The sequence below is a fragment of the Calliphora vicina genome, chromosome 1, assembly GCF_958450345.1.
Source record: "Calliphora vicina chromosome 1, idCalVici1.1, whole genome shotgun sequence".
Taxonomy (NCBI): Eukaryota; Metazoa; Arthropoda; class Insecta; order Diptera; family Calliphoridae; genus Calliphora; species Calliphora vicina.
Window position 1 is genome coordinate 137,668,178 of NC_088780.1, and position 26,441 is coordinate 137,694,618.

Here is a 26,441-nt window from a genome sequence, read left to right on the forward strand (position 1 = left end):
CGTTTGAATCCATCAAATGATTTTTTATTTTTTAAAACAAAATATTGAAATCACCTATAGATTTTTATTGTTTGTGGAGTAATATAAAAGTCCTTCGTGTTTTTTCTTTCAGAATTATGTTAAATGAAACAAAGTTTATATATTTTTGATTAGATCGATATCTACAGCCCTCATCATATTTAGCATGTAATTCCAAAGATTATACCTCGACATAATAGTTGAGAGACACCTTTTACTATTCGTTTTTAGTTAACCTTTAGATTATATCTCAGCCATTTGTGGGCCTATTATCTCGAACAGAACCGGTAAAAGAACCGAAAGTTGATTGCAACATACAAAAGGACATGACTATATCGACTCTGATATCTGTAACGATCCAGAAGATAAATGAAGATATGGAAATTGTAAACGGTATGACAAACTTATATATTCCCTTGCCATTCTTGGTGTAGGTGCGATGAAAAACTGGATAAATTATCTTTTAAATTTAATAACTTTAATATGAAGTTATTCCCATACTGCATTTTTTCCTCAATATATTCTTTTGCTACAACGAATCCTTGCAGTTGCATTGAGTTGTTTCTTTTGTTTGTTTGTAAGCAAGTTTATAAATATGTATATATGTTAGTATTTGTGTTACAAACATTAACCTACAAAAACATATTTATTTTTATTTATAAAAAAAATCTATTATGAAATAATTTTTTTTTGTATATTTTTTTCTTTTCCTTGTTGTTTTCTATTTTATTCATTTCATGGTTTAACGATTTTTTGCGTTCATTTTCTTTTTATATAATTTTGTTCTTTTTTTTCCTTCTTTATTTTCTTTATATATGAAATTGTTTTATTTTTTATTTTATATAGTTGTTTTTTTTCATGTACATACATATATTTTGTGATGTGAATTACATTTTTTGTTGAATTTTTTTTTTTCATTTTATGAATTCCCTCCATATTGGTGTTGTTTATTTTTCTTGGTCGTATGCTCTATTCTCAAATGCATTATAAATTATGTATAAAATTTCTACTTTCTGTGTATTAATTTTTTTCTCCCCATACTCAGCTTCAAAGACCACATACAAGTGTAAATTTTTGCTATTTTCTATAATATTTTTCTATATATAGAGTACGTTTATGTATTTTTTCTGTTAAAAGAAATCATATTGTGGTTTTTTTTAATGTCAAAGAAATTCTATGGTAGTGTGGAAAAAAATAAAGATTATAAAAATATTAATTTAAAAATAAGTTTAAATTAAAATAAAATGGGAAAAAGGGAAAATATGATACATATGGTGATTTGAAATAACCATCTAGAAAACTGTTGGAATTCAATTAAAGTGTTTCATATAAAAAACATTAAGGTTGTTCACGGTTTCTTGGTTAATGGTTTATTTGGTTATAAAATTAAAAACAACCTTTGTATTACTGTTTATAAACCGGTTAACCGAAAAACCGGTTTTTCTTCGAAATCTCGGTTTTTTCATTTAGAATGTTGATTTTCGGTTAACCGGTTTATCCGGTTTTTATCACTCGGTTAACCGGTTTTTAAAAATTCGGGACTGAAATTAATAAATCTCATGTTTTTGTGCATTTTTTATATTAATTGTGTTTTATTGTACACTTAAGTGGGCGTAATTGTCGCTGTTTGGTGCGGTGAATTATTCGAAAAGATAATTGGCCCATATTTTTTTGAAAATGACATTGGTGTTTCAATCTCTGTCAGCGGTGCGCCATTCAAACGTGTGTTTTCAACAAGATAGAGCAACAGCAAACAATGAAGATGCTCAATGGCTCGGCATCGTGTACAAGCGATTTTAACAGGCCCCCACGTTCACCGGATTTATCAGCTTTAACAGCTATTTGGGAATATTTGAAATAAAGAGTGTATGTTAACAAGCCAAGAACCATTTCCCAACTAAAAACCAACTTTTTAATTGAAATCATTTTCATTACACCTGGAATTTTGCGAAAATTTACGGAAAATAGGTAACAAAGAGCAAATATGTGCGAAGCAGAAAATGGCCATCACTTACAAGATATAACTTTTTAAAGCTAATCGAAAAAAATTCCCTACTGTACACAGAAAAAACTATTTCTTAAACCGTTTCAATTCAAATATTTGTCACATATTGAACTGGTTTCAATTATTTCATAATTAAATCAAGTATTCATTTGCTCAAAAACAAAATTTCTTGATATTTTCTATTGAATTTTGTGTTTTGAATTTGATTATTTTGACAATTGAATATACAATTTTCGTTATTGGTTGAATTTCAAATACAAAAATTATTGAATAGATAATTTTCGTAATTGAGAACACATTTTTGTTATTTTTTGTGTTTCAAATACGAAAATTATCTATTCAATAACTTTTTTATTTGAATTTCAACCAATAACGAAAATTGTATATTCAATTGTCAAAATAATCAAATTCAAAACTCAAAATTCAGTAGAAAATATCAAGAAATTTTGTTTTTGAGCAAATGAATACTTGATTTAATTATGAAATAATTGAAACCAGTTCAATATTGGATAAATGTTTGAATTGAAATATAATTTTTTCTGTGTATTTAAAAAAAATAATAGTAATCGCATAAATGAAAAAGTTATAAGCCATTTAAACCATATAGTCTGTACTCCACCACCCTCTAACTAAAATATTTATGGGAGAATAACTATTTTAAAATAGGGCAGTTGCATTTGGGCTAGGAGAATTAATGAACCGATTCTAATAGACCTTGTCTTTGGGGAAATAAAAAAATTTGAGAATTTTTGCCCTAATATTGAATTTTACATAAAAAATAGACATTTTTTGAAAGGACCTGATCCCGTCGGTATCAAAAATTATAAATGTTTTTTACATTTAAAATATTTGGCGTAAAGTTAGTTTTTCAAAAAAAACTCTTAGAAATTTTTTAGATAATTTAAAATGAAGTACTTTTTTCCCAAAAAATTGCGAAAAATCGTTTTTTTTAATTTTTTTAAATTCAAATGAATATAACTTTAGACTCAGCCATGATTTTTAAACACTTCTTTCTTTATTTGATATACAGATCTATTGTTAATCCTATAAAAGAAATGGATGGAAATGGATAAAATCGGGGAATATTTGGAACCGCGGTCACCAAAAACCTGGAGTAGGGTGGGTAAAAATTTTGAAAATTAAATTTTCAAATTCGAATATCTCCTAAGCTGTAAGAGATAATTGATAGGGGATTTTATGTAGTGCTCGAAGAGGAGATTCTAAATGTGCAATTTTTTTTAAATCGTAACACAAACGAAGAAATAGGATCATTTTAAAAATTGAACATACCCGAGGGGTCCTACTTTGGGAACCACTGGTCCCGCTCCTGGTGGGCTCATGAAATTCAAAACTTAAATTCGACTACACTTCCTCTTTGCGCAATTTCATTCAAATCGGCGTAAGGGTTTAGAAGTTACAGATTTATTTCCCTCTTTTTTTATTCTCATACCACTGTGCATCGCTTAATCGACTCAGAAAGTTATCATGAGCAGATTGGTGGGTGTTGGGACAATATGTTTGCATATTAAAAACATCAGCACTAATCACTCACACCTCACTTAGCTCACGATCTGTGATATGTCCGCGATATTATTCATTATTATATGAAACGATCTTTCGTAGTGAGCATATCAGAAATATGGAATTTGTTATACCAACGATAAGAGTAATTCTGCTCACTTAACAATAAAATTATTTTATGGACGGGTATATTAATAATTACAGGAGTATATTTTAAAAGACATAGTATTGAAGAGTTTACAAATACTTCAAACTAAAAAGAATCATTTGCTCGCAGACTAGTTGCTTTTTTATGAAAAACTAATAAAATAAAATCAAATTCATATTTCTAAGTATCTATACATCTACTTCTTATACTCAAGGGTTCGAACTTATAAATACACATTTAAACATAAAGTTTATATACATGCGTATACATATTTAGACAAATATACATATTTTGTATACATGTTTAACTGTATATATGCTTACGGTTATGTATACTTTATAGTATCAAAATGTTGACTTTTAGCAAATATTGACAAGTATGTCAAGTAGATGTTCAAAAGTATGTTAAACTTAAAGGGATTGAGTAAAAAATAGAAGAGAATTAAATGAAATGCAGTGTATAAATGATCAAATACAAGCGGGAATAAAAATAAATACATGTTGAGAGTATATTATTTTCATTTTGTTGTTTGAGATTATTTAATTAATTGTATGCCACTTATATAACATTTACATATAATTTAATTAAAGGTTTTTCTTAAATTCTCAATTTAATAATTATAAGTTAAAATATGTACGAATGTATCCATGTAAACATTATTCAAATTATTTGGTCTTTTGACTAATATTGTGTTTCACGAGTCCATAGGTATAACTCTATAATTAAATTAATTTTCCCATTTTTTAAGTGGTGTTCTGAGATCATTTTAAAACTATGAGTACCTTACAAGTTACATTAATAAACCTATTTGTATTGGCGCCTATATTAATAAAACTCTTTCATATTGATTGCCATTCAATCGTTGTGTAAGCTGGACATGGTGTACAATGATTTATGTCGGTACTTCGAAGATTTAAATGAGGATTAGAAGGAGAACGCTCAATACTTCTGAGCCAACTGTCCTAATTATCTTCCTGCGATCCAATGTCTTCAATGAACTACATGTGACCAAAAATTCGAATGTATTGTGATCTTTATAATAATCAGGTTGTTTCTACATTCGGTCAATAGAGTTGGCTTATAATAACACAGTCTAACAGCATTTTTGGAACAGACTAGCGACCCTATAATTCTGAGTAGATCAGTTTTGTAGAATAAACATATAGTCCAGCTGTTCCGATTTTTTTTTTTACAGTGGGTCAAAGTTTTAATTTGTTGATCGAAGATAGCATTATACTAACTTAAAAAAATGTAAGTTAATATCTGAGAGAATTCTTATTGTCAGAGTTATATTATGGAATTTTATGGGGATCATTTTTGTGGAAGATCTTAACCCCCTATATCCGCTCTTTAGGGGTCAATTTTACCCCTATTTTGAGAAAATCAAAAAAGTCCTTCCAAAAAGGACATTTAAGGATTAAAATATTCTACGAAATTTTTTGCGGTGAAATTTAATTGGGGGTCACCAAAGACACAAAAGTTGTAAATAGGGCCCTTTACGCTTAATTAGCAAAATTACACGCCATATCGGGTCTCACATTTTTTAAAAATATCTCCAAAAATCCAAGTATGATCCGAATGAGCTGACATTTAAAATATAAATAGTCCATAAGGACATGTAAATATATGTAAGTTTTCTCTTATAGTTCAAGAGATATTTAGGTTTATTTATTTTTTTAATTCTGCTCAAATTATTAAAATAACTAGTTATGTAGCTGATCAAGTTACCAGTTAGGTAGTTAGAAGGTAACTGACTAAATGCAACCAATGCGTTGACTACTGCCAGCTAGCTGTCCAATGTCATTGTAATCAATAAGGGTCAATTGACCTCCTGCTATGATATGCACGTGATAAAATAACTAGTTATGTAACTATTTGTCACTCTAAATGTTAGGAAAAAGGGACAATCTATTTAACTCAAATGTATTTTTGCTTGAATTTTATAATTGAAATATATGAAAAAATTCAAAATTTTATGAAAGAAGCTGTTTCAATAAAAAAGAATTGGTAGGACTGTGCAAGAACTAAATAAACTGGCTAAAACTAAATAAGCTGACCAAATGTTGTTACTACTTTTTAAAAAAAATTTTGAATTCCATGAGTTGAAGTTGGGGAAAAACTTGAAAGAGGTCTGCTTAGGCCATTGGTATCCAGCAGTACGCCCGCGGGCACCGTCTATGTGTGAGTTTCTTATATGTAAGTGAAACCGAAATTAAAAAACGAACATGAGTTATTTTACATGTGTTGCTAGTGAAGGATATTTTCGTAAGAAATTTGGTTCAATGTACACACATCGTAACACTAGAATACTGTTACGTTTTAACCTTTTCAAAACGTTGGTTTATTTCCTTTAAATAAACCGGATACTTTTGATTGCAAATAAAAGCCGTTTAGTAGTTTAAAAATTGTAACAACCCTTTATTTATTCAAGATGTACAACAACCACAGAATTAAATAGCCACTCAATGTTTTTTATACACGTTTATAAATTCTCAGAAATACAGACACAATTTATAATGTACACGAATTTACTTGAAAAACACAACACACTTTAAGGCACTCAGTTGATATTTTTTCGAAAAGCGTCTCTGATAAACTCACTAACGACTGCAACCTCTGCCACTGTTTATAACACTGCCATCTGCACTCTAGATTGCTCTTTAACTGTCAAAGTTCGAATATTCTAGATCTTACTAATATATACGCCATCTGTGGTGTACTTTCTACAATATTCTTTAACTGAATATTCGAATTCGAATACAGCGTTGCCAACTTACGATCAAATCAACTGAAAGCTTTTATTTAATAATGCCCACAGATATGTTACAGTTTGCTATTACAGCACTGTTATTTGTAAGCATTTTTAAATCAGCCCTTAAAATCGTTATATTTGAATTCAAGTACAATTTCGTAAAAATACGAAGAAAATCTATTGTTGTGAGAGTTTGGTTAACAATGGTTTAGATCAAAACAAGTTCATTAAAATATATTTACTACAAAAATCTTGGAAAATTCACTTATCTTGACAGAAGTCGTTTTGTCAAATGTCCACAGATATGTATGTTAATAAGTAATAATAGTTTAAAAAAAACTATTTATCATAATTTTCTTTCAGGATTTTGGCATCAGGTGAAATGAAATCTTTCATTCAAATTCATACCTTTTATTTTGGAAATAATTCGATAACTCGTGAAAGATATAAGAGATATCTTAATGAAATATGACATGGCTAGTGCTGAGATGTTTCTAAATTGACTTGTATAATCATAGGCTCATGACTGGCTCACCAAATTTGCTCATTTCGGGCCTAAATTTTGTTTTATAAAATCACAACAAATTCAGTTCTTATCTGAATATCAAGGAATTTTAAATTTGGATAGTACTTTAAAATCTCTTTGTGAGTTTATTGTGTTGACAATTGTTTTTTTTAATTTGTCGCTGTCCTATTTTTTGTTTTTTTATGTGACGGACGTGCTAGGGTTGGGAAGTTTTTTTTTTAAATATCTGTTGTATATCTGATCATATAAAAAGTTACAAGCATCCAAATTCGAAACATCTAAAAACAGAATTAACGCAAATGCTTGTAAAATAAAAACAGGGTCATTTAAGGCAACATAGCTTCCGTTTCTAAAAATTTTTAAATAATCCTGGATAGGGTTTATGTAAAAATTTTTAGAAACGCAAAGCCAAAATATAAAAAGATTTTTCGTAATTTTTTTAAACAAATTTTTTCATAATGTAAATTTTATCTATCTCCACTATTTTTTTTAAACCTAATATTTTGCGATGTGCTCGTACCACGACTTTTATTAAAACAGTGCGGAAAAATATTTAAAATTCAGCAACATTTTTAAAAAGTGCCTAAAACTTGTGTCTGTGAATTGAAAAATTTATAATTTTCGTAATATTTAAGGCATTTCTTTGGGAAGGTCGTGTTCTATTCCTGGTACTCAAAAGCCAAAAAGATATTCGATCAACTGTTGCAACATACAACATTTTTAAAATGATGACTAATAAATGCAAATGGTCTATTAAAAAAAAACGAAATTTTGGTTTAATTTGTATACCTTCATATACATAACTGTTCAAAGAAATGGTTCTAATTTATGTTGAATATAATATGTAAGATTCAAATTGATAGAACAGGTAAATTTTTAAAAGTTTCACGGCATTTTTTATTTAATATTTAACTTTCAAGTGACCATAACTGTAAGAGGGGAAAGGTCATTAGGTCAAAACTATTATGGTCAACCGATATGTTTACTGTTTTCTTTCATTACAAAGCACCAAAGAAATACAAGCTATGATTCTCCAAAATGTTTTGTTTTCGTCATATATCTCATCAAAGAATATACTAGATATATTGTTTTATTGACAACTATAACGCAACTAAGTCAATTTCCTATGTTATATAATATTACATAGAAAACAATTTACAAATATGCCGCAATTAATTATATAAAAAAAAATAAAACAATTTTCCTATCCTAAGCTTCTTTTTTTAACACAAGAAAAACAATTTTGTTCTTCTTAAAACTAAAACGAAAATGATCAATTTTCAAAGAAGTTTGTAATATTTTTCATTACTTCCACATGAAACTCATTAAGCTAATAATTGACATCCGTTTCCTTTGCATGCTTCCTCTCATACTCTGCACACGACTACTGTCTCTAGGACGAGTATTTTAGCTACATTATATTGTGCATGTATAAGTATTTAACAATGTAAAAATATTTCGCATATAAGAGTGTTCATTTAAAAGTATATCTTTTCAATTTTTCACCAATTTTTTCCAGTTTCTCATTTTTGGTCGCTTTTTTTTTCTTTTTTTGTTCGCATTTCGTTCAACTCAATTTTTATCCTTTTATATCGTTGAAAGTACGTGTCACGTCATCAGTCAACTTCAAGTCTTAAGCAGAACGTATGTTCTACAACCACTACATTCATTCAAACTTACATGCATACTTACATATACACAGGACAAAACTTTATGTGTATCAAAGTTTTATTTAACATCGTTTCATTTTTCTCTTTTTTTTAATTTTTTGTATTTATTTGGAGGGTAAATTTAAAAAAGAATAAATAAAAGAAGACGAAAATTCAAAAAAAAAATAACTTTACCAGAATTGTAAGAGTACGTGTGAGAGTATGTATGTAAATATGAGGCAGCCACCACAGTTAATTATTTTACATTAAATTAAATAATGATACACTTTTGCAGACCTTCTGTCGAAGCGAAGAAATTTAAACAGCACAGAAAGAACTGCTTGCCAACCAAATGAAGAGTTATATAAGTGGTATGTATGTAAAAGTATGAAAAGAAAAAGCCGAAAACGTGACATAATTTACATATTATATTACAGTCGGTTTTCACTGACACCCCTTCTATCGCCCGCCTACCCTCCTACCACTACTACTACTACCGTTTTCAATCTTGTCTTTACATTTTTGTTTAATTTTTTTTATTTGCATTTCTTTAGCCTTCTTTAAGTATTTTTATTTCAATTTTATTTTTATTAATTTATTTTCATGTGTAAGTGTGTATAAGGTTGTTTGTTTTTTTCATAAACTTTCACATGTTCGTACTCTATTATTTATATATGGGTTAAATTCTTACACATACACCCGTGCATATGTACATAAGTGTGTATAAATATTCACACACATATAAATTGATAAAAGAAACAACATTATTTTTTGCATTTTTTCTTCTTTCGATTTAATTAAAGGTTGACACAAGAAACTGCATAAATATACACATTAGGGTAGAACTCCTAGCAAAAAGTTGTAATTATACATTAACCAATGCAGTGGAGTTATATGACATTTGAAGGTATTGGAAAAGGAGTAATTGTATTCCATGTCATTATGTTTTGTTAACTGGAAATTTCTTAATATATACACGCTGAAAAAAAATATAGTTGTGCATGTTTACTGTAACCATTTCAATATTATTACAACTTTTTTAATAATATTATAGTCACAGTAACTATTTATATGATTGTGGTAACTATAATATGGTTAATTTACGATTTACACGATTGTATCAACCATATATATGGTTACAGCTAACAAGTACATATATGTTTGTGACAACCATTTATATGATGAAGGACTTACCATTTTATGTTGGTCTCGGCTTATGGATATCATAATCTGAGAACAACATATTGTGATAAAATTATTCATCATAAAAATTATTGTCACAAACATATACTTGTTTGGTATAACCAATTATATAGTTGATACAATAATGTGAATCGTAAATTAACCATATTATAGTTACCGCACTCATATAAATAGTTACTGTGACTATAATATTTAAAAAGAAATGTTGAAATGGTTGCAGTAAACATGTATAAATTTAATAACTACACTCTGCTACAAAATGACACTTTTTGTCAGAACTTGAAAAGCGACCTAATGGGGGTTAAGTATTTAATTAATAAAATGAACAAAAACATAAAAAATAAACGAAACATAACAATTCAAGCAAAAAGTAAATAATTTTCTTTAGTTTTAATAAAACTCGACTTGGAAAAAAACTCTCTCGAAAAAACTAAATTAAGGCATGACAAAGAATATCCAATATCTGAGTTCTTTTTTTTAATGTTTTTCTAAGCATATAAAATCTTCCAATATAGCATTGAGGTCCTTTTTGGATTTTAAATACTTTTAATAATTTCTGATAAAAACTCATTTCAGTAGTGTTTTCAGTTTCGTTTATTATCATGCTCTCATTCGACAAATACATGTCGATGGCTTAATATAGAAAGGTCTTATCTCATTTTTCTAAATCGGGTTTTTTACATATTCTGGTAGACAAAACTCAAGTATACCTCAGTTTTCTATGTTGAAGAATAACAAATTTCAAAAATGGTTTGAAAAAAACCCCTAACTCATTTAATGTTGAATGCATATTTTTTGTTTTATATTAAAACAAACAACTTTTCTAAAAGTATTTTTTGATATATTACAATTTTTTAGTTGTTAGTTTTTGGCTTTAACTTTCAGATTTTATTGAGTTTTTTCCTTCTCCTGTAAAGTAACTAAAAGTTGAGATACGACCTCTCTATATTAAGCCATCGAAGTAAATTAAATATGTCAGTTGTTATACTCACTGAACATGTTTCTTGGATGTTCGAAAAAATATGTAATGTTGTATTTGTATTAAAATGAAAAATTAATACAAAAAAAAATATGTTAAAGTGCAAAAAAAAGAAATTTCGGTTAATCGGTTAATCGACACAAATTAATCGGTTTATTTGTTATTCGAAAATCGGTAATTTTGAATTATTCGAACAGTTAACCGACCAAATTTAATCGGTTAACCGATTGAATACCCTAATATGTATGTATTTATAACTGCAAATAAGGCATACAATAAATGTGAAAAAAAATAAATCAACAAAAAAATATTTTTAATATTGCCATATAAACAAGAAATATTTTTCCAAAATGATTTCTTGTTAAAAAAGATGGATTTAATAATATTTTAAATTTGAAAAGTACTAGCACTCAGTATGATCGTCTGTAAATACTTTTACTATACAAACACATAACAAAGTGCCACAAGTTATTGAAAATACTTTCGAGTCATTAAGTAATTCAAAAATATTAATTATTTAGAAACAATGTATTCTAAGAACTTCGATTATGTTTTGAAAATAATTTAATTACATTTGCATAGGGTTTCTTTTGAGACAATTCACTTCCGCTTGAATAATACTGTAATGAACAACATCTACATTACAATTCATACAACCATACATACATGTGTAAAATGTACACAATACTTAGAATTATGTTAGAAAATTCGCAAGGAAGCTAACTCTACAACATGTAGAATATTCTAAATAGATCTAATTTAATAAGTTAATTATAATAGATTATTCTATTAAATAATTCATTAAGTACACCGCAATACATTTAAACACATTGTATGTGTAATAAGATACACAAATACTTACAACGTATTACAATGAAGTCGGTCTATGTTTTTGTATAGGCACGTAGTTATTTATACAAACATATGTATGTTTTCACATAGAGTTTACCCTGCCAGCAAATGGAAGTTATATTTTCGATACATACACTAAAATGTTTCTACTTCGTTACGAAAAAATGTTATTTGTCATACAAAAAAGAACAGATTACCATAAGGTAGGGTCACACATGGGGTATATTTGCTCAAAAAAGCGTAACCACTTTTTTTAGTACAAATTGGTTTGACGTGTTTACTCTTATAATCTTCTAATATTTGTCATGTGTGCCCTACCTTTAGTATCAAATTCGAACAAACCATTATTCGCACGTTGAAAGCGTTCCATCGGTTTCACCATAAGCTTTCGTGAGCAATCAGTATGCTTCAGCGGCACTACTTTTTCAAATTAAAGAACCAATGCAAAACTTCCCGCATATGACGCTTTGTTGGTACCAAATTCGACATTTTCGAAGCAAAAAAACTTTTTTGTTTACACTATAATGCTTAATATCCAAGTGAGAAAAATGACAGATATGTGCTCTTGAAAATGACATATAAGTTATTGAAAACAAAAACCGCGTTCAAAAGATACACCATCTATTGTAAATCCCGCAGTATATTCAGGTGTTTTTTACTCTGTCGCTCAAAATCAGATATTTCAGCAGCAGACATGCAGCAGAAGGAGTTGGAAATTCTGCAAACAAAAATTACACCAACTACAGTACGGGCTCGATTTGCGCAACCGAAAGGAAATCGAGGTTGTTGCGATATTCGAAATGTTGCAATAAGCAACCACTATATACGCTATTATTTTTTATTCTTTTTTTAACAAAAACATGAAACTAAAAGTAATTAATTCATTTATTAAACAAAACAAAGTAAAAATAAATGGTGTAAATAAATATAATATGTACTCAAATAAATAAAAAAATATTTTAATAAAAAGTAACTGTGAATAAACAGCCAAAATTCTTTATGAGAGCAGTGTCGTCGTGAAAGTATTTTTTAGGTGCCTATGATTTGGCAAATAGTTTTGAATTACACTTCTGATTAAAAAAACAACCAGAATAAATAGAGAAGAAAATAGAATAACTTCTGAATAATATTACATATGAAAAATAAATAAAGTTGCACTTATCGCGTCTGTTTTTTGAAAAAAGTTGCAGTTATAAAGACTCTAATGTTAAAAAATAGGCTGTTGCGCTAATCGGTCAGTTGCAATAATAGGTAGTTGCACAAATCGAGCCCGTACTGTATATATATCTGATGCAAAAACTTCATAAAAAGGTATGATATCAAAAAATCTAAATTATTATTTATAATTTAAATTTTTTCCAGAGTGTGCCAGTAAATAACGTTTTTTTTTCAAAAAAATAGAACCAGTTCAATAATTGATGAAATTAAAAAAAATATTTCAATTATTTAGTAAAACTTATTTTGTAGAATTTTTATACATTTTTAATTAAAGTCATATTATGCTTAATTATTTTATTTCTATTCAACCCGTAGAATCGGTAGAAAAATACCCAAAAATAGAGCAATTTTAGAAAAATTCTAGAAAATTCTACGAGAGCGATATCAAAAATCTTTTTTTTGGCATAGATAAAGTAAGGACCGAACTACTTAAAATAATTTTTTCGGTAATATTAGATCATTCCTTGGTGGGGAAACAGTGGGCCAAAGTTGAGCAATTTTACAAAATCACAAAATTCAAAAATAAACGGCTCTAGAAAACGGGTGGATTGGAAGTCCCCCATACCCTCCACATGTCTAATAGTCTTAGATATCCTCTATCAGCAAACAAAATAACCAAGTGAATAGACCGACTTTCCTAAGCTAAAAGTACGATTTTGTGGATTGGGTACAAAAATACCCACTTCGGCATATGTGGGTTCTTAAACATATGAAATATGAATTTAAATTTTGATGTAAAAATTTAGTGTTCTCTTTAGAAAATCATAATAAAAACATCTGAAGGTATGAGAATACATGAATATATAAAATATTTAGATAGTGAAAGGTTGACACAACCTAACTAAAATTTTTTCGACCATGAAATAATGATGCCAAACCTGTTCTTTTATATTGATGGTGATTACCACAATTATCTTCTATTAAAATAAATAGTAGTTATGTGTGTAGGGGTTTTTATACCCCACAGTTCGTGGTGGCAGTCTCAAACTAGCAATTTAATCTACTTTCAGGTTACCAATAGCTTATTAGTAGATTTGTCCTAGGAGGAAGTCAATTGACTCTTTGGGGAGAATAGATACATTTTGTCAATTTCACAATTTACTCTGCATTCGAACCTGTCATAATAGGTTGAATAACTGCTTTCTGAAGTACAATACAAAAAAACAAGTGTCAAATGTCCCCATCTCTATATTTCTTAGGACCAGTAAAGTGACGACTGCCTCCGCCATGTAATACCTGGGAATGTTTAAGTAACAACCGTCTCCACTCTGCATTACAACGTGTACATTCTTGACGAATGACCCAATACATACAAGTTAGAGTCAACCAGGTGTTTAGACAATAGTGAAAATTAGTGTAGTTTACGTGTGTATTGAGTTCTTGTCGAACTACTGGAAATGTGTTAAGAATTGTGTACTAAATCTTCGGAAATTTAGCAATTTTGAATTTTTAAAAGCATTTCTTTTACGAAATATTGTAAAATTCTATAATTTTCTATAAAATAAATGAATATTTTTAAAATTGGTATCAAAGTTTTTAATAAATATGTTTGAGCTTTAGAAAATATATTTCATTAAAACCGTTTAACCGTCTTACAAAAGCCGGTTTGTCAAAAAGCGGAAAAGTTAAAAAAACCGAAACCGTTTGACCGTTTTTCGGTTTCGGTTTTGGATACTCTAGTTGAGATATAAGGAAAAAACCGGGACAACCTTGAGTTTTGGCCTATCTTAATTACTAAGTCATTAATATATTTCGAAGTCCATTGCAATGATTTATATAAAAGGCTATATAGAAACTTGGACCTACAATGAGTAAAAATCGGGAAAAATATTTTTTAACCCGAATTTTTTCAAACAAAAAATTAGTTTGTAATTTTTTTTTTTTTTTTTGCTAATAAATTTAACCCTTAATTGCATGATTTTTACTTCTATTTTTCTATAAGGTATCAAATATTTATTTGATTTTTATTTATATAGATTTCCTGTAGCTTTAGTTTGATTTAGAATTTCTTTATCGTACTCCATTTGATTTTGATGAAGTAGAATCAGAATTAGTATCGTCTAAAATTAAGTGGAACTGGAATGTAGACAATTGCCAACAATATGCATTAAAGGGTTAAAAAAAAAATTAAAGAAAATTTCAAACAAATTGTAAAATTTAGCTCTCTTACTTGTTTTAACATTGAATTTGAATAGGAAAAATGGGAAAAGCTGGAATACAATAAGACATTTCCATTTTTATGCAAGAAGGAGAATTTTAATAATAATTCGCCAATATATATAAGATGAAAAGAAATAGTTGTCTCCTAACAGTGACACTATATCGAAAAGAAATCGATATGACATTCGATTAGTTTAAATTTTAAACAAATATGTTTGGAAGACTTTTTCGTTAGAAATTGTTTTCAGGGTATCTTCAAGTACTAAAAATCTACTTAGTAGATATGTATGTGCGCAAGAAAGTACTTATATAAAATGAGTATATGAATCAATAAAACATTAAACAATTGAATTGATAATAGTATAAGGGTGTATGTGGTTATATTTTACTAAAATGTAATTGTATGGATACTTAAGACAAAAGCTTATAAATTCAACAAACATTTCTAAATTAGTATGGTTAGAATTTACTTAAATGGGTATTAATGTGAGTGGCATTTTTTCCTAAGTATTTTATATGAACAGAAATAAATATTTTAGCGTGTAAGATCCTTTGGCTTGCATTAATTTGGAGATTTGGGGATCCCTTTTTACGGTTTAAGCAATATATTTATAAACAAAATATTTTTTATTTAAGTTAATTTAAATGACAAATATGTTTTATCTCCCTTGCATCCTAATATTCCCTTTATTGTTAGTTACTTATAACTTTTTATTGTACGATGATTGAGTAATAACGTGTATAACAATATTGCTCCTCCATTTGTGCTGAAAAATTCATTTATACAACTCTAAACCCAATAACTGGAATTTGAGGTACACAAATTAAAAACACTCTTGTTGGTTCACATATATTTTTGTATTTTTTGCAGCAAATGAGGCAAAAAGGTTTTTCTTTCAAAATTTCAATATCTTTCTATATATTTAAAAATTAAATGGTCTATGTATGTAATGGCATCACGTGAGAACAGATGGAGCGATTTGGCTGATTTTTTTTATTCGATTCGAAATTTTCAGGAGATGGTTTGTAAAGAAAAAAAATTCAAAATTTCCGGGTAAAACTCGGAAATTTTTTTTTGAGTCCAGTAAACTGTAATATAAAAGCTCCCTAAAGTATGCTGTACAAATTTATATATTTTATTTGCAAATAAATAAGAACAGGCAAGTGTATGTGGGTTGGAGAAACTTGAAGAACTAACATTAGTAAATGATACCGGGCGAAGCCGGGCGGTCAACTAGTTTTTAATAAATTTTCGGAAGTGGTTCTAATATCGCAGCTATGATCAATTACACTGTGTGACCAAAAAAAAAAAGACCAGTGTCTCCCAGTTTTGCCCAAAGTCATGCCCTTTTTTCATGGGCCCCCAAAGATTTAGGACCTGGGTGTCATTTTTGCAAAAAAGTAATTATTTTCTCAGGCTCATATCTTACAAACAGTTCGGAATTTTGATTTACTCTCCGAGGCAAAGTTGTAAAATCATGTAAAATCAAAAAACTTCATCTTAAAGATCAAAATCGCCATAGGACTATAACATGGCTCAGTGGTTTTAATTTTGAATGATCACTTGGGTATGAGAAAGCTTTCCGTAAGTTGGGTTTGTGAAGTAGGGTGGAGCGAATTTTTACTTTTCGCAATCTTTTTTAATATTGGATGTAATTATACTGACCTAACAATAGATAACGGAGCTATACCGAAACGCTCCATGTAAAGCGCGTTTTAAAGGCCAAGAAAGCAAGGCTTTTGATATGAACACCGGCGTGAGACAAGGATGTTCGCTGTCACCAGTGCTTTTCCTCTTAGTTCTGGATACAGTTCTGCATCAGACAAACAGCGAGGCACCAAATGGAATCCAATGGCACCTGAACCAACGGCTACATGACCTTGACTATGTGGACGACATATGCCTTATTTCACACACGTTGGACGGCATTCAACAAAAACTCGATAGGCTGCAAGAGTGTGGTATGAGGGTCGGGCTTAAGATCAACATCGCCAAAACCATGTCGCTCAGAATGGCCACTGCAAACACTAACAGAATACTTTTAAACGGTACCGAGATAGAAAACGTAAATAAATTTACCTACCTCGGCAGCGTCATAAGTAAAGATGGAGGCGCAGATGAAGATGCAGAATACATAATAAATCGAGCTCGTAGTGCATACGCCTCTCTGAGTAAAGTTTGGAATTCTTCACAAATTTCTAAACGGCACAAAATCAAAAACTTAAATTTTAGCGTAAAGTCGGTCCTTCTCTACGCATGTGAAACATGGAAAGTCACTGAGTCCTTAACAACAAAACTAGAAGTGTTTGTAAATAAATGTCTGCGCAAGATAAACAAAATCTTTTGGCCAAACCGCATCGCAAACGCCGACCTACTGTCAATTAGCAACCAAACTCCCGTCGCCCACGAAATCCGCCATCGTAAATGGTCATGGATTGGCCACACGCTGCGAAAAGACATCTCCAACAGAGGAGACGAAATGTTAGACGGCAACGAACAACATGGAGAAGATCTGTAGAAGCGGAACATCGACAAAGAGGACTCACGTGGCCTCAAATCTGACATATGCCACAAGATGGAAATCGCTGGAGAGCCTTCGTGAACACGTTCCCCTAACATATGAATATTAATTCCCTATTCGTTATTGTATGGTAGAACTTAAGTTAATCTGTTTTTCTGTTTATTCAATGAAAATATTTTGCTTTTACGATTGTATCGCCAGAAGCTTCTTCTTTGGAGTAGCACACCTCATCTATGCTGACTAAATAAAAAAAAAAAAAAAAAACAATAGATAACGATATTTATATTCAACATAAATTAAAGTTTATAACGCATATGGTTGTTTAATGACAATATGAAAAATAGGTAATTTTTCAGATCTTCAATTCTGTTGCGGTACCTCAAAACATCAAAAGTTAACTTACTCATTAAAAGGCAACTTTATATCGCTATGCCGTTGAAAACAAAAAAAAATTTAATGCATTAGCGCTCCACCCTAATGTGCAGTTTCCGTAACAAGAATCCATGAATTAGGCTATGACTTGCTTCTACATCCACCGTATTCTCCGGAATTAGTCCCGAGTGACTATTTCTTGTTTGGATACCTGAAAGAGATTCTACTCCAACGATGAAATCATTTCACAAACAAATACCTAATTTGATGACCTCGAAAAATATTTTAGAAATAAAATTCAAAAAGTCAAGGAATTATTGATCCGCTCTCGTATATCAATATAACATAATTGTTTTCTCTGTAGCACCACTAACCTTATTGCTTAAAAATAATTGGAAAATTTTCTACTCAAACATGATTTTTAACTATTTGTTTTAAAATCCAAGAGTGGAAAACACAACACATATCTTGCTGATTTTCTACAACTAAAAATATGTCATTGAATTTATGGAAAAGTATGCTTTTCTCGTAGTTAGGTGTTAAAAATGTTTTCAAGATTTTGCGGTCAGAATTAGAAATTGTTTGTTAGGTATAATTAAACTGTCCAACAGTATTATACAAATATATACATACTATATATGAATTATATGTTCTTGACCTCTACAATAAACCGATTTGAATATTTGTATATTCATTCAACGTATGTATGTATACATAATAATAATAATAATAATACAGTACTTGGTTACAATCATGCGAATGAATACCCAGCAAAAACTGTACTTACCTAATTAACCAGCAAGCCATATTGGAGCTAAGTGATAACTCCTTATTATTTGACTGAAATAAATTACAGAAATTTTAAAAGAATAATATTTTTGCTCATTTACTTAGTGTAGGGTATTATATGGTCTTACTTGTTTCCAATATTGAACCAAGTAATTGTCCTTGAACAAAGGTTATATCTTCCATTTTCAGTAGATCTTCCTCAATTATAATCAATTGCATTGTTAAAAAAAATAGAAAATTCATACTGGGACCATGAGAAGATCTTGAGTTAATAAACATTTAGTAAAAATTTCCTAATATTTCGATGAATAATGAAGAAACTTCAAATAAATATGTAATAATTTGTATGATTTGTATAAACCTTTCCTTTTCTGATGATATTAACAAAAATACTTTTTCAAAGGAAAAAGTATAATAAATTTAAGTAATATCCTTAATTCAATGGCACTTTAAAAGATAATTTTACTAAAATATTGTTTCTGTAAAAATTTAAATATCGTTCACGCAACGAGGTAAAAGAAAATTTGATTTGTTCTATACAAATGTGTATTTAATGAAAAGTAAGCTCTTCAAAAAATAACTGCAATTGTTGATCGCGATTATGACTGCAATTTTCTTTGAGTTAAACAAGCTCATTTTTGTCTAGCGGTGAACAAACGTTATTTTTTTTAACTTCTTGCATAAGAATACACATATTTTAAAAATAAAATTAAATAAAGACTTTTGATATTTTTAAAATTTATGAACTCTTTACAAGGTAGACTTTTTTGTCATCTGTACAAAGTGTAATTTTTTATGTAGCCTAATAATTGGGAATGTGGTTTCTCTAAAACAACTAGATGAGGTTCTTGAATTAAATTTGTTATAGATTTTGTTATCCTTAAAGAATAATTTTTTCATACACACATATACTATTGGGTGTATGACTTAAAATGCGGGATTTTTTAAAATGTTAAGCTTTTATTTTGAAACATTTGTACAATTCAAATTAATTCAAAGCAACGCACAGTGGATAATATAAGGTGAATGCATATCATAATTATTTTTTCCAATTATTTGAAATTATCCATAAAACAAGTTCTATCGTAAAGCTAAGATATCAAGCAATAATTATTTGCAGAAATTATAGTTATTATGTCAACTGAATTATTCGAAAATGGCGACAGAATACACTACTTTCCACTTTAAAGATTTGGGAAAGGGTATCTTGTCCAGATTCTATTTTTGTAATGAGTTTTCTACATATTGTTAGCAGATTTGAAATTTATTCATTTAAAATATATAATGTTTTTTGGCTTACCTACGCAGATTTGACTACGATTTTAACTATTTGCTCCGATTGCCGCCGATCTATTTTTAACATGAAATTAAAGCTTATTATCTAAAAGATACATCAAAACTAGCTGCCTTTTTGTGCCTATAGACAAATGGCATGCAAAAATGTTGAGCATCTAAGAAATTAAAACAAAAAATTTAAATTTAATGAGTTTTTTATCTTGGCAGTTTTGCATTACTTATTAAACAAGAATATAATTTAATCAATTATGGAGAGACAAGGAATTAAGCTTTCATAAAATGCACATTCCAAGAAATTATATAAGTTTTTTTTAAAAAGTTTCGCTATTGTTTTATTTTTTTTCGTAATTTTTCAAATTCAACAATAATAATTTGAATTTTTTCTGTGAAAACCTAATTTTTTGCACAGTGTCATAAAGATAATTTTATGTAGAAATAAACGAGACGAGAAATAAACGAGACTTGCTGAAATCGGTTTATATTTGCAAAAGTTATTAAACTTTTTCAAAAAAGTTAGAAAAAAATTTACTTTGAAAATTAAAAACTGTACAAATATTCTTTTTATTTTTGTTTTTTTTTATTCATATGCTCTGGAGGAGAAAATACTAAAAGAGGTGTTAGTGAAAAGTTGAATAACTTTTACAATTTTCATCCGATTTGAAAAATTAAAACCATGTTTGGTTAAGAACTAAATTTTCTTTATACATTGATATAAATTTGTATAGGGTTTCACATCAAAATAAGCAAGAACTTACTGAGTTGACAAACATCAATGAAAACGGTTTTTTAGAATAACTTCTAAATTTGAGGGTGTTTCTGAAATTTTTTGACACAATTTCTGGACCTATAAATCTTATGAGAAAATACATAAAAACACCTATTTTACTTGTCTTAACATCTCAATTTTATACAAAAATTAATAAAAAAAAAATAAAAAATGTATTTTTAAGCGTTCATAACTTTTTTTATAATGATTCGCTTTTTATGTTTGAAACTACAAATTAAAGCTTTGAGTCCCACCTATTCAACAGAGAAAAAATATTACAGAAATACTCATCCATTCAAAAGTTACGGATTTTTGATCCGAAAATTACCAAAATTTTCCACTGTGCAGCAGCCATAATTAGCTATGAACTTTTCCCACCTTTCTGGTAACATACATATGTATTCCGATGCAAAATAACTGTTCATCGAAGAAAACCAATATAGGATACTCTTTTTTCATGATACAATATTACAGTTTCATGGCTGGCCGCATATTCTTGTCATTTTTCAGCCAATGTTCTCTTCAAACGAATCAGATGCGTTCGGTAGAGCTCGCCTGTGGTGGTCTGGCCAGATTTCAGCAGCTCATAATATTTATTTATTTAAAATATTATTGGATTGACTTACATCTAAATATTGGCAAAAGGTATTAAATAACCTAATTGATTTATTAAGAGGTTCATTTCTGGCATAATCAGTTCTATGCAAATAAGTATGAAAAAATTTAAATTTCTTTAGATATCTCTGAGGAACAGAAATATTAATATTATTCAATAGATCAGGGCAATCTATGGTACCACAAACAATTCCATGAAGGAATAATAAAGAAGAAATATTTCTTCTAACTAAGGACTTCATTGAAATCCAGATACATCTGTTTTCATAAGAAGAAATAGGAGTTGAAAAATATTTAAAATATATAGGATCCTCTTGGTCCAACCAAACACTGAACATTACATTAGCGCCATGGATATTTGTCTTTGGTTTCGGGTTGGCCGGCCTTCACATATGATATCTTACATTTCGGGTTATCGTCATGGATCCATTTTTCATCGCAAGTAATGATTCGCAAGAAAGAAATCTTAGCTTTAATTCGTTTTTTACTCAATTTCCCTGCTTTTGGATGAATCCTGCTGCTCGCCAACATTTTTAAATTGCTGCTTGAGTAGGTCCAAATGCTACTGCAAGCTCTTATTTTGTTTGACAACAATTTTCATAGAGCACATAAAATCTCTCGTACGTTGAAACCGATGGAACACCAGTGTTTAAAAAACTAGACTACAAGTAGCAGTACAACGAAAAAACACAAGTAGTCTAGTTAAAAAATTAATAAAAACTCGGAGTCAATAATTACTACTACTACTGCTACCTTCACATTTTGGTAGCAGTAGTTGTAGTAGTACTAAAAAAAAAAATTTAAAAGTAGCAGAGTAATTTATTTTCTATTGCTACCTTAAAAAAGTAAAAGCTTTGATGTAGCAGTCATTAATTTTTTATCAATTCTGCTACTTTTAAAATTTAGTATTAATAAAAGTAGCAGTTGAGGTAGTAGAAGAAGTAGCAGTTAAGTAGCAGTTGAAGTAGCACCTAAGTAGCAGTTGAGGTAGCAATAAAATAAGTCAAAAATAAAAATCTTCAGCCAAAAATGTGTGTTGTTGTGAATGTATATTTGTGTAAGTTGGTCGTGTTATAAACAAAAGTTCGGCTTTTTTGTTATACACACAGAAAACACGATCTTTCTGTTATAAGCACGAACATCTAGACGAATAATTCTTTCAAACTCTCTCAAAACAAAAACCACACACAGTGTTTAATTCTGTCAATTTTGGTGTTATGACTGAAGATTTTTTTTTTGACTACTTTTATTGCTACCTTAACTGCTGCATCAACTGCTACTTAACTGCTACCTTAAAAATTAAAGGTGCAGTAGCAATGATTTGTATTTTTATGCTACTACTCCATTTACAATTCATGTTTTATTGCTACTGCTCTGTTAAGAGTTTTATATTTTGAAGGTAGCAGTAGTTTTAAAAAAACAAGAAAACGAAAAAAGACAAATGCTACTGCTACTGCTACCGCTACATACACTTTTTTGAAGCAGTAGTTGTAGCAACAGTTAAAAATTTGTTAGTTATCGTAGCTTTTTAAACACTGTGGAACACATTCACCATAAGCTTTGGTGTGCAAGCGGTGTGCTTCAGCGGCGCTTTTTTTATAATTAAAGAAATAAAGCAAAACTTCCCCCGTATGACGCATTGTTGGTACAAAATTCAAAATTCCGCATTTTAAAGTCATACAACCCATATTTTATTGGAAAATCATTCGGACTCTATTGCATATACTTTAACCTTAAGTAGTAATGTATTGAATTTGATTTTTAATCCACAGTAGATTTGAAAATGAATGTAGAAAGTTGTTTCTATGCTATTGGTATTGTTTCTTTATGATATTTTAATCCAAATCTTTGCTCATATAAATTATTTTTTTTAATTTAAACCTTAAAATAAATTTATTCTAGTGGTCGTTTAATTGAAAACAGTTGAACGACTAATTTTGATTTCCAAATTGAAGAATGTTATTCATGCGAATAAAATGTGTATTTTTGTCCTCGATTATTCGAATAATGATTATTCGAATGACAAGTAAGTAATACATATAAACATATTGACACACATATCAATAACATCAATGTTCTTCATATGTATGGTTGGAAAAATTTCTTGCTAAGACGTAATAATAAATACATGCATATGCATGCATTTACAAACTCAAAAACATTACCATACTGCCTATTTCAATACTCTCACCACATAAATAATTCTATTCAATCTTATTATTTGGGTTTGTGTGTGAGAATTTTATTAAGATGTATGCATAAATACTTATAGTTATAAAATATATATGTAAGTAAATCCTTAGAGTGTAGAATCTTAAAGAGAAAAAGAAGAGGGAATATAAGAAAATTTATTTATATAGCAAAGTACTTACATACATATGTATACATATATTTTCAAATATTGGTATGTGAATTTTTATGAATTTCCACAGTAGACTTTGAAGACAGACGTAGTATATACAATATGTCAGACAAACTAATAAATAAACTATGAGTTTGACTAACGTTCATACATACATATCTATGTTTATATCTATTTAGGGAAATCGGCAGTTGTTATTTGTTAGAGTAGTGGCTTTTGCACACAAACTTATGTGGAAATATTTATAGGAAATATTTAATCGATGACAAAAGCTGTTAAAGCTAATTCATACAATCAGTGTTATTCAATGACGTTCAATGTTTTTAGTATGAATATTGAATTTTGTAGAAAGTTACTTAAGGTAATGGAAGGTGTTGAATCAACATTCATTACAAATCAAACAAATCATTACAAATCATACAAATCAAATGCTAGTGTCAATACAAAATAGTGCTGCTTTTATTTATATTTAATGTAATAGGAGATCAGCTTTTATGTTTCTAAATAAACAAATGACCTGAAGAATATTAAAACTATATATATTCTGGATTCTAATATATCGATTTAATTATGTCCGCCTGTCTACTGCAATCAACTAAGTACAGGTTTGATACAAAGCAATTTGCTATTTATAAAATAAAATAATAATTTTTTTAATTTGTTAGTAAAATATTATTTAAAAATGTACATTATCTTTATTATATATATAGTTCTTCTGTACGTGTGTTAGTAACTGAACTCCTCCTTAATGGCTGGACCGATTTCGATGAAATTTTGTGTGTGCATTTGAGTGGGTCCCTGGATGGTTTAGATTCACAATTGACCTATATAGGTACAATGGGCGTGGTAACTCCCATACAAAGTAAACCTTTATTAATTGCTACCGAGCGAAGGCGCACAGTGCTTTGTTTTCATATAAGGTTAGGTTAGGTTCCATGGGTAGCCACTCTTCAAGCAGCTCACTTGGGTCCATTCAAAACTGATCCCATTGTGATACCCAAGGGGCAATGGACAAAAATAGAAGGAGTTATCGCAGACAAATAAAAATTAGTAGGATATTACCTTTTGGTAAGATTAAGAAAAAGTATAATTTTTAAAAAAATCCGTGCAAGGACACGGGTACCTCTCATATATCCTGAACATATAATTTTGAATAAAATTCACAGTTATACTTCTAACATTTTAAAATTTGGTTTTAATTATTTTAATAAAGTTATTGTTGTTTGTGAATATTTTTATTACAATCGCAGCAAGGATTCGGGTGGCTGTCACCTATAAACCTGTATAAAATTATTAATTTTCAGAAATTATTATTCTCTTATAATATTAGATGCAAAATTACGAAAATTTTATCGGAAGGATATTCATAATTCCAAGACATCAAGATTTCAATATCCTGTATAACATTTAGTTTTTTTTAAAAAAATCGTAAAAATCGTTTCTTATTTTGGAACCAATTTGGTTATAATCATTTTAGTAAAGTTATTGTTGTTTGTGAAAATTTTTATTTCAATCACAGCTAAGATTCGGGTGGCTGCCATACATTATTTTCCTTAAAAACCTATAAACCTGATTAAAATTATTAATTTTCAGAAATTACACTAGTTTACAAATCAAACATTTTTGTTTGCTCATTGAATGAAACTTATATTTTTGAAAAGATCTAGGGACGCTAGTTAATTGACCATTTTTTGTTTCCCACCTATACGTCAAAATTTTGAGATATATGGGTTTTTATTTTTCACCTGCCCTGAGTACTACTAATGCATACTATAGTGTACCGAATTGAAGTAAGTAAGTATTTACATCGTTTTTGGGTACTCAACACTCTGGCGAAGCTACTACATATTTTCAGAGTTAACTTTTTTTAACAAATTCAAAAAAAATTAACGGGAAAACAATAAATACTGTTTAAAAGTACATTTTTTTTGTAGATAAACGTTAATAAATCGCTATTAAATACAAAACTCTAAAGTAAAAACTATTTTAAAATGTCTTCTAGAAAGTGTAAAATAAACCCAGACCATTTTTGTTTTATTTGCGGAAAAACTATTTAGTCAAATCGAGGTTTTCCTATAACACAAACACTGCAAAATGCTTATTTACTTACATTAAAAAATTTCGTAAAAGCTTTAGATAAGACAAAACCAGCATTTCAATATTTTTGCAGCGTGTTCTCGAGTCTTTCTGAGGCTAACCTAAAAGAAGGGATATTTGTGGTTCTCAAATAAGAAAAATTTTGGTTGATACCAAATTTGAGTGTCTATTAACCGATGTTGAAAATGCAGCATGAAATTCTTTTAAACTTGTTGTTCAAGAATTTTTGTGGAATAATAAAAGTAAAAATTACAGAGATATTGTTGCGAATTTATTACATAATTTTGAACTGATGGGTGTAAATATATCCCTCAAAATTCACTTTTTACAATCTCATGTGGATTTTTTCCCGGAAAACCTCGGACACATGAGTGACGAACATGGAGAGCGTTTCCATCAAGATTTGAAGTTTTTCGAGAGGAATTATCAAGGTTTTTGGGATCAGAATATGCTAGGAGAATACTGTTGGAGTGTCGTGAGGGAGACAAATGAAAATAATTATAAAAAGAGGACTAAACAATTCATTTATAATTTTTTTGTCCTAATTTAATGTACATTTTTATATGTTTTGTTTTTAATAAATATCTCAAA

At 29.0% G+C, this 26,441-nt stretch overlaps 1 protein-coding gene across 1 annotated transcript in view; it reads right to left on the reverse strand.

Moving 5' to 3' along the window:
* The window catches only part of LOC135953130 (uncharacterized), a 504,136-nt gene that overhangs the window by 305,371 nt on the left and 172,324 nt on the right, over nucleotides 1–26,441 (reverse strand). The gene's annotated exons all lie outside the window — the stretch shown is intronic.